At 35.5% G+C, this 18,921-nt stretch overlaps 1 pseudogene; it reads left to right on the top strand.

Moving 5' to 3' along the window:
* Window positions 1-1,913: 1,913 nt before the first annotated feature.
* The window catches only part of LOC114074054, a 39,716-nt pseudogene continuing 22,708 nt past the window's right edge, over window positions 1,914-18,921 (top strand).

Raw genomic sequence — 18,921 nt, 5'->3', positions numbered from 1 at the left:
ATGACTACTCAAGCACAAGCCGCGATGGTTCAAGCCCAAGCTATGACGGCTCAAGCTAATCGGGATGTTGCTCCCTGTCCTCATCAACAAGTCACTACTATGGCTTCCCGTCTAAGGGACTTACCTAGGATGAACCCTCCTACTTTTTATGGATCTTAGGTTGGTGAAGACCCTCAAGAATTCCTCGATGAGTTCTACAAGGTACTATATGCTTTGGGGGTGTCTTCAAGTGAGAAGGCTGAGTTGGCCTCATATCAACTCAAGGAAGTGACTCAAACTTTGTATGTGCAATGGAGGGATAATAGGCCGTTGAGGGGTGGTTCTGTGACTTGGGAGATCTTTAAGGTGGCTTTTCTAGATTGGTTCTTCCCTAGAGAGATGAGGGAGGATAAAGTGACAGAGTTCATCAATCTCTGTCAAGGGGGGAAGAGTGTCCATGAGTAATCTTTGGAATGCATTAAGTTGTCCAAATATGCTCCTTCTTTGATCTCTGATCCTAGAGACTAAATGAGTCATTTTGTGATGGGGGTGTTGGAGGACTTATAAGAGCAGTTCCAATCGGCCATGCTACATGACAACATGAACATTTTCCATCTTATGGTTTATGCAAGAAGGTAGAGGAGGCAAGAGCTAAGCGAAAAAGTAGAGATGCTAAGAGGGCAAGGTCCTTTGATGGAGGTTGTTCAAAGAATAGGCTTGAGATACAAGACAAGCCTAAATTTAAGAAGCGGGTCTCGAATCAAGTCCCTTACAAATTTCCAAGAGATAGTGGTGATAGGGTGTCTAAACCTAAATTCAAGAAGGGTAAAGGTACTAATTCACCAAATGAGAAGCCAATTTGAGGAAAGTGAGGTAAAAAGCATAATGGTGATTGCATAAAAGGGACGGATAATTGCTTTAGTTGTGGCAAGAGTGGTCACGAAGTGAGAGATTGTCAAAACTTGAATAGTCAAGACAAGGGTAGTGTCCAATATCAAGCAAGTGGTTGTAGCGATGCTCCAAAGAAGAATCGCTTCTATGATCTCCTCTCTAGGGGTGAGCAAGAGACCTCTCCCGATGTGATGACCAGTATGTTGAAAGTTTTCTCTCGTGATGTATATGCCTTACTTGATCCTGGCGCTACTTCATCATTTGGTACACCTTAGTAGCTATAAAGTTTGATACTTTACCTAATATTTTGCATGAGCCTTTTCTAGTGTCTACTTCGGCGGGAGAGTCGGTTGTTGCTAAAAAAAGTCTAACGAAATTGTCCTATTTCATTGCCCAATAGATGTTTGTGCAATAAAGTAGAAGGCTATGTAACCTTCGTATATGAAGGGTCTATGTATACTCGATATGAATATATATTATGTGTATGTAGAGGTCTATGTAAACCTCCAAGTAGTGATAATGAAAATTTAAAATTTTTCGCATTTTTCAACCTATGAATGTAATGCCATGAAGCTAAGAGGCTAGTCTTAGTCCTTAAGAAGGACGACGATGCCGGTCATGTCTAGGGGGTAAACCCAGATGTGACAAACTTGGTATCAGAGCATGAGGTTGAATGGCGTTGAGTTATGTCTCTCTCTCTACCACGTCTATGTAGGTTTGTATTCATACTTGTGAACCGAACCACACTTATGAGTAGAAACCTATATGATGCTTAGGAATTGCTCTCTTTCTTGGAAATCTTATATCGTGCCAATAAAGTATACTTATGGTATTCTTTTGCATCTAATCCTGTTGTTGTACTTATAGTAAGCATGAACACTCGAAGTAATGCGGCTCAAAGACTTGAGGAAGAAGTTTCTAATGTGGAAGCTCCTCCTCATGATGACCAAGTCCCTCCACTTGTGTAAAATGCTAATGTTGATCAAGCCCCATTTAAACCTCCACCAGTGACGAAGGCGGAGAAGAGGGATATTCTTGTTTAAATGGTTCAAGCCAATACTACTCAAGCACAAGCCGCGATGGTTCAAGCCCAAGCTATGACGACTCAAGCCAATCGTGAAGTTGATCCTCGTCCTGATCAACAAGTCACTACTATTGCTTCAAGTCTAAGGGACATCACTTGGATGAACCCTCCTACTTTTTATGGGTCTAAGGTTGATGAAGACCAATAAGAATTCCTCGATGGGGTCTACAAGGTACTATATTCTATGGGGGTGTCTTCATGTGAGAAGGCCGAGTTGGCCTCATATCAACTCAAGGATGTGTCTCAAACTTGGTATGTGCAATGGAGGAATCATAAGTCGTTGAGGGGTGGTCCTGTGACTTAGGATATCTTTAAGGTGGTTTTTCTAGATCGGTTCTTTCCTAGAGAGATGAGGGAGGAGAAAGTGACAGAGTTCATCAATATTTGTTACGGGGGGGGGNGGGAGAGTGTCCATGAGTACTCTTTGGAATTCATTAAGTTGTCCAAATATGCTCCTTCTTTGGTCTCCGATCCTATAGACTAAATGAGCCTTTTGACACGGGGGTGTTATAGGACTTACAAGAGGAGTGCCAATCTGCCATGCTACTTGACAACATGAACATTTCCAGTCTTATGGTTTATGGAAGAAGGTAGAGGAGGTAAGAGGTAAGTGAAAAAGAAGAGATGCTAAGAGGACAAGGTCCTTTGATGGAGGTTGTTCAAAGAATAGGCTTGAGATATATGACAAGCCTAAATTTAAGAAGCGGGTTTCTAATCAAGTCGCTTCAAAATTCCAAGGAGCTAGTGGTGATAAGATGTCTAACCCTAAATTCAAGAAGTGGAAAGGTACTAATTCACCAAATGAGAAGCCAACTTCGGGAAAGTGTGGTAAAAAGCACTATGGTGATTGCCTGAATCGGACAGATAATTGCATTAGTTGTTGCAAGAGTGGTCACAAAATGAGAGATTATCCAAACATGAAGAGTAAAGAAAAGAGTAGTGGCCAAGCTCAAGAAAGTGGTTCTAGTGATGCTCCAAAGAAGAACCGCTTCTATGCTCTCCGCTCTAGGGGTGAGCAAGAGACCTCTCCCGATGTGGTGACCGGTATGTTGAAAGTTTTCTCTCGTTATGTATATGCCTTACTTGATCCCGGCTCTACTTTATCATTTGTTACACCTCTAGTAGCTAAAAAGTTTGATACTTTACCTGATATTTTGCATGGTACTTTTCTAGTGTCTACTCCGGTGGGAGAGTCGGTTGTTGCTAAAAGAGTCTATAGAAATTGTTCTATTACATTGCCCAATAGAGTTTCTATAATGGATCTAGTTGAACTAGATATTCTTTATTTTGATATCATTTTGGGTATGGATTGGTTACATGATAGTTTTGCTACTATTAATTGTAGGACAATAGTTGTGAGGTTCAATTTCCCAAATGAGCCCGTTGTTCAGTCGAAGGGTGGGAATTCTATTCCTAGTGGTCGCATTATATCTTGTCTAAAAGCATGTAAAATGATCTCAAAGGGTTGTATTTATCACATAGTATGAGAGCAAGATTTGGGTTTCGAAATTCCTCCTATTGAGTCGGTCCCTGTAGTGAATGAATTTCCAGAGGTTTTTCCAAATGACCTTCCCGGTATTCCACCAGAACGGGAAATTGATTTTGTTATCGATTTGCTACCGAAAACAAATCTTATTTCAATCCCTCCATATAGGATGGCTCCGGCTGAATTGAAGGAGTTAAAGGCTCAACTCAAGGATTTACATGACAAAGGCTTTATAAGGCCTAATATATCTCCATGGGGTGCTCCGGTGTTATTTTTCAAAATGAAAGATGGTCTTTGAGAATGTGTATAGACTACCGTCAACTCAACAAAGTTACTATCAAGAATAAGTATCCTCTTCCTTGGATTGATGGTTTGTTTGATCAACTCCAACGGGCGAGTTAATTTTAAAAGATAGATTCGAGGTCGGGGTATCACCAACTTAGGGTGAGAGGTGAGGATGTCCCAAAGACGGCCTTCCGGACTAGGTATGGGCACTATGAGTTCTTTGTAATGTCTTTTGATCTAATTAATGCTCCGGCGGCTTTTATGGGCCTAATGAATAGGGTGTTTCGAGATTACCTAGATTCATTGGTCATTGTGTTTATTGATGATATCTTGGTATATTCGAAGAATGCGGATGATCATATGGGTCATTTGAGGGTATTGTTGGAAGCCCTTAAAGTACATCAATTGTATGACAAATATAGCAAGTGTGAGTTTTGGTTAAGATCGGTGACTTTTCTTTGGCACATCATCTCTAGTGAGGGAGTTGAGGTAGACCAAAGGAAAATGAAAGCGGTGAAAAATTGGCCTAGACCATTGATTCCGACAGACATTAGGAATTTCTTTGGTTTAGGGGGTTACTATCGGAGATTCGTGGATAGTTTCACATCCATTGCGTCTCCTTTGACTACTATGACCCAAAAGAGTAAAAAGTTTAAGTGGTCGGAGGCATGTGAGAAGTGATTCCATTTGTTGAAAGATAGGCTTACTTCTGCTCGGTGTTGACCTTCCCGGAGGGTACAAAGGGTTTTGTAGTGAATTGTGACACATACTAAGTGAGTTTGGGTGTGTGTTTTTGCAGCACGGGAAGATGATAGCTTATGCCTCTAGGAAACTAAAGGTACATATGAGAAACTACCCTACTCGTGACCTTAAATTAGCGGTCGTGGTGTTTGCTTTGAAAATTTGGAGGCATTACTTGTATGGGATTCATGTTGATGTTTTTACCGATCATAAGAGTCTCCAATATGTATTTACCCAAAAAGAAGTTGAATCGCCGACAAAGATTGTGGCTTGAGTTGTTGAGAGATTATGATATGAGTTTCCTTTATCACCCCGGCAAGGCTAATGTATTTGCGGATGCCCTAAGTCGGATGACTATGGGTAGTGTATCCCGTCTTAACGAAGCCAAAAAGGACCTAGCAAGGGAAGTACATAGGTTGGCTAGGTTGGGGGTGAGGTTGGAGAGTTCTCCAGATGGGGGTTCCATAGTTCATCATAACTCCAAGTCATATTTAGTGGTTGAGGTGAAGTCCAAACAACACCTTTATTTAGCCTTAATGGAGTTAAAAGAATTAGTTCTCAGCAAGTTGAATGAATTATTCTCCTTAGGGATGGTGTGTTAAGGTACAAAGGGAGATTATGTGTTCCCGATGTATATGGGTTGATGGATCGGATCCTAGAAGAAGCACATGTATCCTATTACTCGATTCATCCAGGATCGACAAAAATGTACCATGACCTAAGGGAGATATATTGGTGGAAAGGTCTAAAAAGGGACATAGCGGAGTTTGTCACTAAAGTGTCCAAATTGCCAACAAGGAAAGGCCGAATAACTAAAGTCGGGTGGCTTACTACAAGAGATTCAAATTCCTACTTGGAAGCGGGAAGACATCAATACATACTTTGTAGCAGGGTTACCTCGGACTCAAAAGTCCTATGATTCCATATGTGTGGTTATGGATCGATTGACTATGTCCGCTCGCTTTATTCCTGTCAAGTCTTTATATTCAGTGGAGGATTATGCATGAATCTTTCAGTTATGTTGTGCATTTTGATATGGTGAGTCTTCATGAAATGGTAGGTAGCATGTTGTTAAGTTGAACTTTGTGCTAATTGACTCATGTAATGTATGTTGATCTCATAAGTGTTGCCAGAAGTAAATGCCTCACGATAAAGTGTTTTGAGCCTTATGTGTGATAATATGAGTTTTAATATTTTCCTTGTTGAAATGACATGCTTTATGTTGATTTGATGTTGTTGATTGGTTGGGCTGCTAGTCTTGGGTTTATTCTTTCCTTCAAAAAAATTTTAGTTTCATTCGGGGACGAATGTTCCGGGGGGGGGGATAATATAACACCTTGAAAATCAAAGAATTAAGGCCTAGCATATGTTTCATAAAGTTTAAACATTGCTTCTATGTCTATTTTTAATGAATATAGGTCATTTAGGAGATTTAAGAACCAAAACATCCAAAACGTCTCGGAAGTTAGTTCAAAGGGATGGTAGTGTGCCTTACCTACATGACTAAGTTTTAGGAGTCGGAACTGTACGAACGTTAGTGGGAAGGTAACTGATAGGTGTTTGAGTTGTTCCATGGTTGAAACGTCCGGATACGACTCCCCAAGGACCAATTAAGGGCTTTCAGGAGGACCCCTGCAATTTGATGCAACACTGCCTGGCAGTGTGCATCGACGGGACAAACAACGGCCCGTGTGTGGATCGACAGGGAGTTGATGACACCGTCGTCCCACACTTAGGTAGGTGGAGAAGATCCCTTCACCTGCAAAATCTCATGAATCATCGACAGAGTGTAGAGGTGCAAGCTACGGTTCGTGTATGGATCGACAGGGCGTCGATGACACCGTCGTCCCACACTTAAAAAAATGGAGAAAAGCCTCTCCTGCACTATTCTCTGACCGAACTTACGGATGAACAACACGGACGGTTGATGGACCAACGGTCCGTCGATCAAGGTCTCATCAATGGGGTCTGCAAATTCCTGCACGTTTTAAATTTAGTTAATTTAATTAATTAAGTGGTTTAGGGATTAGTTAAGGATTAAAGGGAGACTAGTTAAGTTGATTAAGTCCTACTATAAATACTCTCAACCCTCATTAATCAAAACACATCTCTCAAATAAACCCTCTTCTTTCTCTCTATTTGGAAGAATCCATAAAGGTTAGCTTTGAAGGTGAATTGGGGGCTGGAAAAGGGTGGATTCTTCATCAAATTGTTGAGAAACATTAAGATATAGGTTCTATTCACCTTTGAGATCTTTTCCTCAAAGGGTTCCTTCAAAATAGATTTCAAAAAGTTGAGTTTTCTTATGGGTTTCATTCAATTACGAAATTGGAGTTATGGATTGAGTTGTTAATGAATTCTTAGCGTTATATTGTGTAGATTATCATTTAAATGAACTTGTTTATGGTAATTGTTGATGGTTTGGTCTAAATTGAAGAGTATGATCCGCAATCCCTAACCCTAGGTACTGATCTTGACCTATATTGTATTCTGATCATTCAATTGAGTTGGTTGTTAATTAGATTACTATCCTATGGCATTATTATTATTATTAAATTAAGATGAGATATAGGCCTATGATGCTAGTTCTTGAGATGTTATGAATTATAATGTGAAATTAGCCTATGTACCTTGTCTTAAGTTGAGACCTAAAGATGAATTGTGTTATAGAGGTGCAATTGGCCTCGTTATCTTATTTGTTATCATTGTGTGATGATGTTACTCCCCAAGTTGGTTTGAGTTATGGGTTGATGGTAAGACCTTGATGATAGACTATGAGGAATACTTCGTAAGACTTTGAATCTCTATCTTTACTTCCAATTGTGATTAATTGTTGTTAAGTCATGATATTCTATTGGAGTATGCCTTATACTAGGAATATAGGGTGGTACGATGTTGAATTGAAATGTCTTGACTATATTGTGAGGTTGATTAATGTGTATGGATTATAAGGATGGTGAAAACTATCAATGTGCCTTAATATGTTATGAAATGCTAAAGTGTTAACCTCACTTCTATGAATTGTGATGAAAGGACTTATACTCATACAATTATTACTGAGCTATTGATGATGATGATTATACAAGGGGTAGACAATATGGCCTAAATTAAGTTATGATTGATAATCAAAGGCTTAAAGACATTTCAAAAAAGGATTCTAGCTTAGCACCGAGTGAACTAGATAAAGAAATTTCCTTTGCCACTCTTGAGATTGGAGACTATAATGCCTGGCGCATAAAGAGGGTCCCAACTAAATCTCCTAGTTCTTGAACTATGTTGCCTCCATAGGAATACTAGCTAGTGGATCCACGTAGTTACTATGTTTCATGTTTTGGTACTACCTTGGCATGTAGTACGCCTTCTTTCGGTGTAGGTTTTTATGACACCGGATTGCACATTAGCACATGTGGTCTATGTCGGTTAGAGCAAGAAGTTCCCAAAAGGTAAAATGAATTATAGGATTTGAACTCTAACTTGGATAATCTAAGGGGTCTAGCTTAGTCTAGGTAGGGGTATAGGACTCTACCTAGACATTGCAGTAGTAAGCCTTAAGGGGAGTCTTAGGAGGAGGTTCATATATGTTTATGTTATGATAATATATGATGTGTATATGATAACCATGTAACATTGTTGATACTATATGTTGATTAGTTCATTTATGAATATGCCTTGGATTATAATGATAATATACAATGAAATGCAATCCTAAATGCCATGATATGTAAAATTGGACAATGGTCATGTTTTGTTGTTGAGGATACTTGATTGAGTAAGGTTATAGGGCTTTGCTTGGTCATTGCACTTGTGGACTTGGTAAGGACCTGTGAGTAGTTGTCTTGCTTATTATGATATGTTTAACTCCTATTCATTCTTGTGATATTATTCCTTGATGTTAGGGTTGTAGTAAATCATGGTTTCAAGTATGTTGGGATAATTATTACTCGTATGATTGCAAGCATGTTGGTTGATTGATACGACTTACTTGACTTTGTATTAAGTCCCTAAAGGGGTAAAAATGACATATTTTAATAAAGAGTACCTTTTAGCATGTTTTGCTTATGTATGTGCATAAGATTTTATACTTTGTACATGTGGAGTGCTAACCCCATTTTATTTCATTTTTCCCAAAAATTTTAGGTTCAGGTCGTTGAGGAGTTTGGGAGGCGACATTATTGAAGGCTTAAATTCTTCCTTTCACCCAAGTGGGGTAGGTCCTCAAATTTCGAGGGCAATGCCATCCTCTAGCTTTTGATTTCATTACGAGATTATTGACTCTATTATTCATTTGCTTGTTATTTCAATATTATACATTCGTATGACCTATACATGGTCTTGTTGAATATATGTAAGGGCTATGCCCATAGTGTGATATCCGATTCGATGGTATAAGATGAGATAATCATTGAGACTATTTCTATATTCTTATATATCTATGTGAAATAAAAGTAAAAGGCTATGTAACCTTCCTATATGAAGGGTCTATGTATACTCGATATGAATATATATTATGTGTATGTAGAGGACTATGTAAACCTCAAGTAGTGATAATGAAAGTTTCAAATTTTTCAGCTTTTTTAAACCTATGAATGTAATGATATGAAACTAAGAAGCTAGTCTTAGTCTTTAAAAAGGACGACGGTGTCGTTTACGTCTAGGGGGAAAACCCGGATGTGACATTAGAAGTCCTAGTTGATTCAAAGCATATCTCCTGGTAGTTGATAATATTTAGCTTAGTTGATAAGGTTGTGGTTAAGTTAGTGGATCATGTTTCTCTTAGGTGGTTTAGTCTTAATTCCTATTTAATGTGTCATGTGTATTTTCTTTACAAATATCAGAATATATAAAGTTCTCTGGAACTCTTCCTCTATCTTCTTGTACGTTGTTACTTCTTTCTTCATTCTCTAACATGTGGCACAAGTCTTTTACTGATATGATACTGAAAATATTATTTGAGATTATCTCATTTTTACAAGTGAAGATTATTTTTATTGAAAAGGTTTTACACTTATTTTAGAAATAGTATTTTGACATGTGATTGTTAAACATTGAAATGATATGATTTGATAAGATTTAAATGTTTTGTTTGATTTTGAAATGCTTCTAAGAATTACAAGAAAAATATAAATGGAGTAGACCTTGATGAATCCCTAGCTAACGATAGGTTTGTTAGACCTGATGTAGCTTGTAGTTAAACGCATTACTGATAATGCCTTTGCTAGTGGAAAGGTAGAACAAGTGTATTTTTACTGATATCTCTCGAGTAGGGGTTCATTGATAGAATATTTAACTTTTTTATGACGAGTTCACTGTTATTGGTAATTCTTAAATAGAAGACTACACTGATTGCATGATTAATCTTAATAAACCTCCCCGCAATAAGATTTGATGTGAAAATGTTTTTCTAAGTGTATTATTCAGTATTTACATGGATTTGACTTATATGAGCAAGATATGATTGAATATTGTTAATGTTTCTGAAAAAGAAGTGATTTTAACATTTTGACTATCAAAATTGCATGTTTTATGAGTTGCCCCTCATTGAAAATTGTTGTGGTTAAGTATTATTACTCACTGAGCTAGTGTCCCGCTCCTCGCTAACTGTTTTTACAAAGAACTCAGGTGCTATTGAAAAGGATTTCATTAACTAGCATGTGAATTGGTAGCATCTATTGAGGCCCGCATTGCTTCGTGTGGCAAGAGAACTATTTATTTGCTATGTTTCTTTAGTTTCTTTTAAATAATCTTAGAGTCGCTCCATTGTCATTCCTTTGATTTGAGTCGAAGATTAGTCCTTTAAATTGTAGTCAAGCGACTAGTTTGGAACTTTTCCTTAATTTAGAGATGAATTGGAGTAATTGAGTGACAATTAGATCACTGATGAATATTATGTTGTGGTTTATAGTTGCTATTAGTTGTGTTGTGAATTTTGAACAAGAAAATTTAGGATAGGCCTAAATACAAAGGAAACTCTGCTCGTTATGTTGTAGAATTCTGGTAAGGCTTGTTTTGGGATTCTCCCCTTTAGCGACAGTCACATTCCTAACTTGGGTCGTGACACTACAACCCTAGCTGGCCTGCAAGGATCATTACAAAATTACATGAATAGATATCTAACTAGTCAACATAAGATGCCCAAAATTCATGCAACAATTACGGAACTCAATTTAAACAACTCAAGTTATCCACCAACACACATCTCCACAAGATCACTTTTTGAGACGACACAGTTGTGCACAATCGATATTCAAAATTTAGACAAGCATGAGAATCAAAATAACTAAACCAAAACAAAAGCAATTGTACTATCAAACCAAACAAGAAGTTAATTACCATCAAGTTATAATAATAATCCAAGAGGTACGAAAAATCAAAGTATATATCAAAATTACAACCCAATCAAAGAAAACTCCCTCTACTCCACTAAAAAATAGACATTGTCCTCTAAGCCACAAAAATAAGTAGAGAATGATAGAGAGAGTAAGAGGGTTGCCATGTCATCTATGGAAGTGGAGAGGTATGGCCAACAATTCATCCTCATTTAGGGCATCAATGCCTTGCTCATCCCCCAAGGTAGGTGTAATGGGCTCTTTGGTGGGCTTGGACCCACTAGAGCCAATCATAGAAGTGTCACAAAGGGACACCTCAGTAGTAATCTGCACAATCGCCTTCTCAAGGTATTTCAACTCTGCATTTGGATTAACTGTGTGGGCTATAGTCTCGTCTCCTCCTCAGAACCTAACCTCTCCTGCTCAACCTCGAAGGTCTCTAAATCATGGGTAACTTGAGACTCTTCAATACTGATCACAAGAACCTCTATGTGGTGCCCTTGGGGACACCAGAATCAGTCCACAAACGTGAAAGATCAATGGATTTTGATTGATACACATCACTTATCAACTCTTTTATTCGAGCATATAATCCATCAATACGTTTCTCATACACCTGTAGTAATTTCCTATACACCCTGTATCTCCTTCCAAAGGGGTACAAGGAAGTGTTTATAGCCCGGTCAATCATGGTGGGAACATGTGCCTTAAACCGAGTGTCTCGCTTAGCTGTAGAATATACAAGGTTACCAATCTATAACACAACATCTTGAATCAATGGAGGGTGAGAGAGAGTAGCAATAGTAGGAGTACTTGAGGCATAGACAAAGAAGTGGGAGGCATAGAGTCACCCTCCAAAGATTCTACATAAACAACCAGGGAGTTATCCACCAGTGTTGTCTTCTTCCGCTCGGCCTTATCTTAAAGGTACTCCACTTCAATCCAATGAAAATCATAGGCTGATGTTGGGGTCATCTCTATACCCTTCTTGTCAACAAAAGAAACACCTACTTTTTGGCATAGTGATGTCTATGTACTTCTTATCCCTCATGGCTTTCTCTAGATCAATGATTGAAACCAGATTTAGCCTCTCTTTAGCAATGATCGACCCTAACAGATAATCTTTTGGATAGCGGAGGATAGACTTGTTCTGAGATGGCATCAAAGAGCTACATACAAACCCAAACCATTATCACATAGTGATGTGTATATATTTGTTTTCAATTATCATTCCCACCTTAATCTAAGGAGTTGTAGTCTCACTCAACAATGGGGCAAGCCAACCCCTCAACCCATCTAATGTATTTTAAAGCTTATCGGCCAACTTGTGACAAATTCGTACAGTGTAGTCCAATGCATTATTAATGTAAGTTTCTCTACACTTCACTTTCCTACCTCGAACTTCACCAACTTCAATAGGGTCAAGCCTAACCTTTTTCATCTTACCTCTTGGTAACAATTGTGTATACACATCATAAAAATTCCCTCACCTTAGTGAAACATACAGGTGATGGGCTTTGTGAACTGTAAAGATTTATGAAACCTTATAAGATCTCACCAAATCTCAGGATATCTATCCATCACACCATCCATGAACAACTGTGTCTCCTCAAGAATAGTATGCATCCCTACAACTTAGATATGATTTAGAATCCTAGGGTCTAGGTACCACGAATAGAAGCTGGAACAGGCTCCGTGGCAGTAATAAGATAGTTGATGGCCTTACAAAAGAATCTCACTCCTCTTTTGTTTTACGGATTGTGCTTCCGGGTGTGGATTGAGTCGAATCTCAGAGAAACATTTAATGGAGTAATTGAAACAATCATGCAATTACAACAACCCAATCATGAACGATAACTAGAACTCTAAGAACATGGATTCAAGAAACTTATGGAGTAATGTAAAATAGCAAAGAGTGGACGAAGAACAAATAATGATGATGCATAGGGGGGACAGGGAATGATGGAAATCAGATGCAATTATGATAAACTATACTGAATTATTTAAAATAAAGTAGAAAATTAATAAAGAAATGTGGATGAACAGAAGGAAAAAGAACAAATGCAAGAATTTAGAGGGATTAATTTAAAAAGTCAAAAAGACCACCGGCTCTTCAACTCACGTCCATTTGGAGAGCTCGATTAACTCCGCCCCAGGTCATCTCAACAAGGTTAGCATACTTTGTTGATGTGCATATTTATTATCACTAAAAGTTATTTTTGTTGTAGTGGTATTGCTATGAGTACAAACTAGAAAAGGTTGGATATACACAAACTTAAAGAAGTAAGAACATCAAAAATAAAAAAATTTAATGAAAAAATATAATATAAAATTAGGTTAAGAAAACCTGAATATACTTGATAAAGTTTAGTTATTGAACTATGACTGTTGGCCTGTGATTTCCAAGCCTTTTGAGCTGATTTTATGCAGTTTGTAGTCCAGACACTTTAGTTGGGATGAAGGGAGTACTCACATTCTAGCCTAGTTTTTCATTGTTTAATAGGTTGCTTGTTGAGTATTTTGTGGCTTAATACTCACCCCTTACTTCTACACTTGTAGGTTCTGAGCTCCTATCCGTGTGATTACTCTGCTTCTATTTCCAAGGCTTCTGAAAGACTTTGAGAGTTAGTTTCATGTCATCCCTATGAGCCCTCTTGTTTCTTATTTTATGTTTTACTCTATTCCATAGACAAATACATTGACACTTACACTTATCTTTCAATTGTGCATTAATATTAGTGGCTTGTACACGTGACAACCAACTTTTTATATATATTAGAATGACTAAGTTTTCCATTCTTATGTTATCCTTGTTCTACTTTTCGCTTTTATTCGTGTTGTTGGTTTTGAGGCTTACTTTTCTGGTGGAAATAGATGAGTGTCATCACGTCCAATTTTGGGTCATGCCATTGAAGAAGGCAAGAAAAAAGAACTCATGCGTGAGAAAGATCAAATATACCACTTAATTTTGCAAAAATATCAAATGTACCTACATAGATTTATTTTTTTGATAAAAATTTTAAAAATAAAATTAATTTAAATTAAGTTTTTCACTTCTATTAGACAAACATGGTATATTTGACTCATTTGTATAATGATAGGAGTATATGTGAGCCCCTTTTGAAATGACCGGTATTTTTACTATAAATTGCAAAATTGATAGGTGTATAATGCCCTTTAACCCTAATTATTTTTGGGTCGTATCAATTTTATCTTCTTTTGATCGAGTTTTGTACTTATTAGATTAAATATTAAAATATGGTTTAAAAAATAGTGATTTTACTATTAGAAAAAATAATTATGAGCTTTTAATGGAAAGAAAGTTATAAATATGTCCTTTTATGAAATATAACTTATGATGCTATTTAAATAGACAATATATAAAAGGGGAAAAAGATAAATATACCCCTAAACTGACGTAAATGATATGCAGACACCCTGTGTCATTATTTTTTGGTCATTGGTGCCAAACGTCCAAAAACTATAGCATATATACCCTTCACTCTAACGGAAGACTAAATAGGAACATGTTGCACTATCTTATCCGTCGATATGAAATTTAATAAATATCGGATCGGTGGATAAGATAAGATTATGACACGTGTATGTCCGTTACTATAAAGGGTATATATGATCTAGTTTTTGAACGGTAGGGACGCCAACGTCCCAAAGTATGACAGACGGTATCTGTATACCATTTACGATAGTTCAGGGGTATACTTGTTATTTTTCCATGTATAAATAACAAATCATATGCACTAATCTCAAACTTAATGTTTTGTAAGAAAAACAAACACAACACAATTCTTATCTTTGTCTTCACATGTACAATCAACTTAGTTTCTACGATATAAATAGACCACTTATATTTCTTTTTCTCTATCTTTACTCATCAATCAAAAGGTATGTAAAAATTTCTCTCTTATATTTTTTTTTCTCTTTGTTCTATTTTAGCTATTTCTTATAGAAATTGACTGTCTACATAATAAATCAAATAGATTAACACTTGATTTTTTGTATTTCTTTTGTAAATTTGTTTTATCAAGCATAAATTAGCAGGAAAACAAAAAGACAGATTCTGCGGAAGAGCCTAATGAAGAATCATCAAATTCGCATAGAGGATTAAAAAGGCATAGCATACACAGTATGGAACAAATCCAAAGTCTTGAAGTGTAAGATAAGTTTTTTTTAAAGAACTTTATCTTTCAAATATATTAAAAAAAATTAATTTTTTTTTGTTTAAAGAGATGATCTTATTTTCTTAAAATCCATGAGTGATAAATTAAAAAATCATTAGCAATAAAATAACTTATTTTTTGTATGTGTTTTTTGTGTATTAATTTATATTTAATTTTTATTGTTTTCTGGTGTTGCTTTTTTCTCTTGCTCTCAATATGGCCATTCAAATTTAATAGAAGATATGTACTTTTGATTTCAATTTTAATTTTTTCTATTGGGTTGCTAATATGGTTTTGAAATAGCTTATTCGGATGATTAATCTAGTTTTTATATACAACTTTATCAATGATCGGTTTATTCTTGATTATTCATTATCTAATTTCGATTTCTTTCTTATTTTTGCACAAAAAAAAGAGTCTCTTTCTCATGATGTTCGATACTCCTTTTGAGGAACAATATATGTTGATTTGCATCTAAAAACCCCTTTTAACAGCTCAACTAATCCAGATCGCTTAAAAAATTCACTATAGTTTGACTACATCGATTTGCATTCAAAAGTCCCATTTTAGGAAGGTTAGTTCAGATTCACATTAGAAAGTCTCACTTTGACGGATAAACTACTCTCTGCGGAATGTGACAACTCTTATTCCATTACTCAAAATGAGGCCTCTAGTTAAGTATTAAGGAGTATCTGGTACTTGATCTAGGCTCGATTAATCAAAATTCAAGTGGGGAATTAAGTTCGATTTTAGGGTAAAACGTTTCTTAACAAGGAGGCTTTAGTTCCAATTCTCAAACTTGAGACGCTGATTTATGTTCCTACTGCCAATCCACCATGCTTTTTATGACATGTTTCTTTTCATTCTTATTTTTTTTTTACTTTTTAGGTTTATTTTTTAAATAAATGATCAATAAAAAAAATTTCCTGAATTTTCAATGAAGATTCTTTGAGAACTGTCCGCTTCCAAATGAAAATCAACAAAATCGATTGGCTAGGGAAGCTGAGCTTGAATCTAAGCTGGTCAGGATTTAGTTTCAAAACAAAAGGACGCAAATAAAGGTAATTCTAATTATTTAGTTCTTTTTCTATAAATTCATTGTACATAATTGAAGATATGTAGTTGTTATTGTTTTTCTTTACGCAAAACAACATATTACTATTTCTTAAATTAATTTTTTCAAAAATCTAGTAAAAGTGACTATAAAGGTAAGATCGTTGTATGACAAGGCCAGTGCATCACTTGTTAAATTAATTCTCTGAATTGGGTTAAGTTGTTAGAATGTGTTGATAAATACAACAATTTCTTTGTTTTATTAATTAGGTTATTTTCTTCCACTTTCATTTTTATATTTTCCTCCTTGTACAATCAATTCAATTATTTAGGATTGAACTTTTTAATTCCAATATAATTTTCCTAAATCAGTCATTTGTTTTTGCCTCTTTGATTGATCAATATATTTGAAAGTATGTTCTTTGCCTCACTAATATATGAATTTCACTAAAGTAGATTCTTTTCATTAAAATTATTTTATCATCCGGCCTCCAAGTTGATTGTTTTGTTTCTCAATAAAACAAATGATAGAATCATGTTAAATTATTCAAAGTACATTAACTCTCAAGCAAGTTCCATAACTTCCCAAGGATTTTGAGAATTTAAAGTCAAAGAAAATTTGGTGTTGCAACTAAGAAATAATTATTTTAATTTGTTTTCTATATTATTTTATGAATGAAGGAAATCTTGCTACATGGATGGACTGAACTAAGTCCAGGCTTGTGAAAATGATTTGTATAAACAAATGAACCAATTAATAAATTATTTGTGTTGGGCTTAAAATAGACCAAAACCAATTTTCCAGCTCTAACCAAATATTTTTATTACAGTTTTTTCTCATTTTCTGTGAAATTACCATACTAAATAATTTTTTTTACAACTAAATTTATCATGTCCAAGCTAAGAGTATGATTTTTGATGAGGAATTCCATAGTTAATGAGGATTCTCAAGAAGAGGAGGATAGCTTTTATCTAGGAGACCAGATGGCTAGGATCTAAGGCATAGTATGTGGATTGTTATAAGTTGTATTACTTGGGTAGTGTGAGGAATAAGAATAAATAGGCATCTTGGTATATTCCAATTACAAATTAGAAGCACAAAAAGGAGCAGTCACTATAGAACAATATTTCGGATGTCTCAGCTAACAAAACATAACAACCAGGAACAAAAAATTATAAGGATTATTAAATTTAAAATGAGGATCTTACTTGGTAGTTTAGTGGGTTTATTGCAGTTGTATCAACTCCTTGCAGTGATCATGAAATTACTTAGTAAAATAAACAATTTTCGGTGAGTTCAAGGTTTGTAAGTTTTTGACCTAGGCCTTACCTTGAGATACAAATGTAACAATGACTGTCAAGTTGAAGAAGTCTTCATTGAGTAGATACTCATCATATGGAGGTGCAATCTTACTTCCACAAACTCTTGAACAAAGAGAGGGACAATGACATTGTACTGGGGAAGTTGGAGCACTCATAGAGCATTGCAATTTTTGGTGTTATATGTGTAATAAAGTTAAGGCCTTTGATAGTAGTTTATGAAGGACACATATTAGGGTAAGAGGTTTGTTAGATTGTTGAGTTGTCTAATTTATAATTCTACACTAATAGTCGTACTATTATTTTGGTTATTAGTAATGGAATTTTCCGCTTCTATTATTGTTTTGTCTTATTATGGCTATTGATTAGGATGATTTGATAGGTTATCTACAGAATTGACAAGACTTTCTCTGTTTTGTATTTCTTTCTCTATAATGTGTTTGTCTATATTTTTCTTGAGACGGGGGTCTATCGGAAATGACTTTTGTACCTCCGTGGTAGTTGTAGGATATGTGTAAACTTTATCCTTTCATGCCCCATTTTATTATTTACACTAGGTATGTTATTGTTTACTATATTCATTTTAAAAACTTCATTTATGAATTATTTTGAGCTAAATATTTAGTTTATATCAACCGATTTTTAATCATGTTATACCTTGATTTCTACCAAAATTTACCCGCATGAAATATGCTAGCAAAACATGTTCAAATTGGGTAAGTTAAATTTTCGTGGACTAATTTTTCACCTATGTAAATACTCTTCAAAATATATATTTTATATGAGGAAGAAAGTGTATGTTTTTCAAAATCAGAGCGGCAATTTAAAATTTTAAACAAAGGTGGAAGCAGAAAATAATTTCACAATTTTTTTTTTTAAAAAAAGGCTTAATTTGTTCCTTCGATTATTATAAAATTCTCATTTTGATATAGCAATGTCTTGCTCAGTACCTAAACCTATTGTTAATTGGAATGTGCACATTTGATTCCGTTGTTTGTAAATGTTCACAAATTTAACATAATGGTAAGTTGTACACTTACTTAATTATCTAATATGTTATGTTAAATTTGTATTGTTGCTCAGTTATATATTACCAAAGACAGGCAGATTTGTGGTTTAACTTAATTGATCAATCCGGGATTTAAGGCATTTAGCACCTATCTCAATGTTATACTTTGAATTTTGAAATGAAGGGGGTTAGATTTACGACCAATGCATTGGACTAATGGATAAGAGAACTGAGTTGGCTTAAAAAGCGCTTGGGTGCCCTACTTTTTTTATGTTTTAGTTAATTTTTACACATATATGTATATATTCTACCCTTAGGATATCTATTGAGGTGGATGCATATTATAGGAACCGAGTTCATTTGAATCCCATAATTTTACACAAAGCATCGATACATGAAAAGCATCACTAGATTTTCTTTTAAAATGTTGTATCTAGATCCATAATTGTATAAATAGAATGAATTAATCTTTATATGCCAACTATAAAGGGTTGTAACATCTACCCCTTACATGATGTTAATCCAAATATGTGGATGTCCTAATGTGGGTACTAAAAACTAGGTGAAAA

The sequence above is a fragment of the Solanum pennellii genome, chromosome 9 (assembly GCF_001406875.1).
Source record: "Solanum pennellii chromosome 9, SPENNV200".
NCBI classification, from domain to species: Eukaryota; Viridiplantae; Streptophyta; class Magnoliopsida; order Solanales; family Solanaceae; genus Solanum; species Solanum pennellii.
The sequence above is the reverse complement of the archived record's forward strand: the minus strand, read 5'-3'. Positions and strand labels throughout refer to the sequence as shown.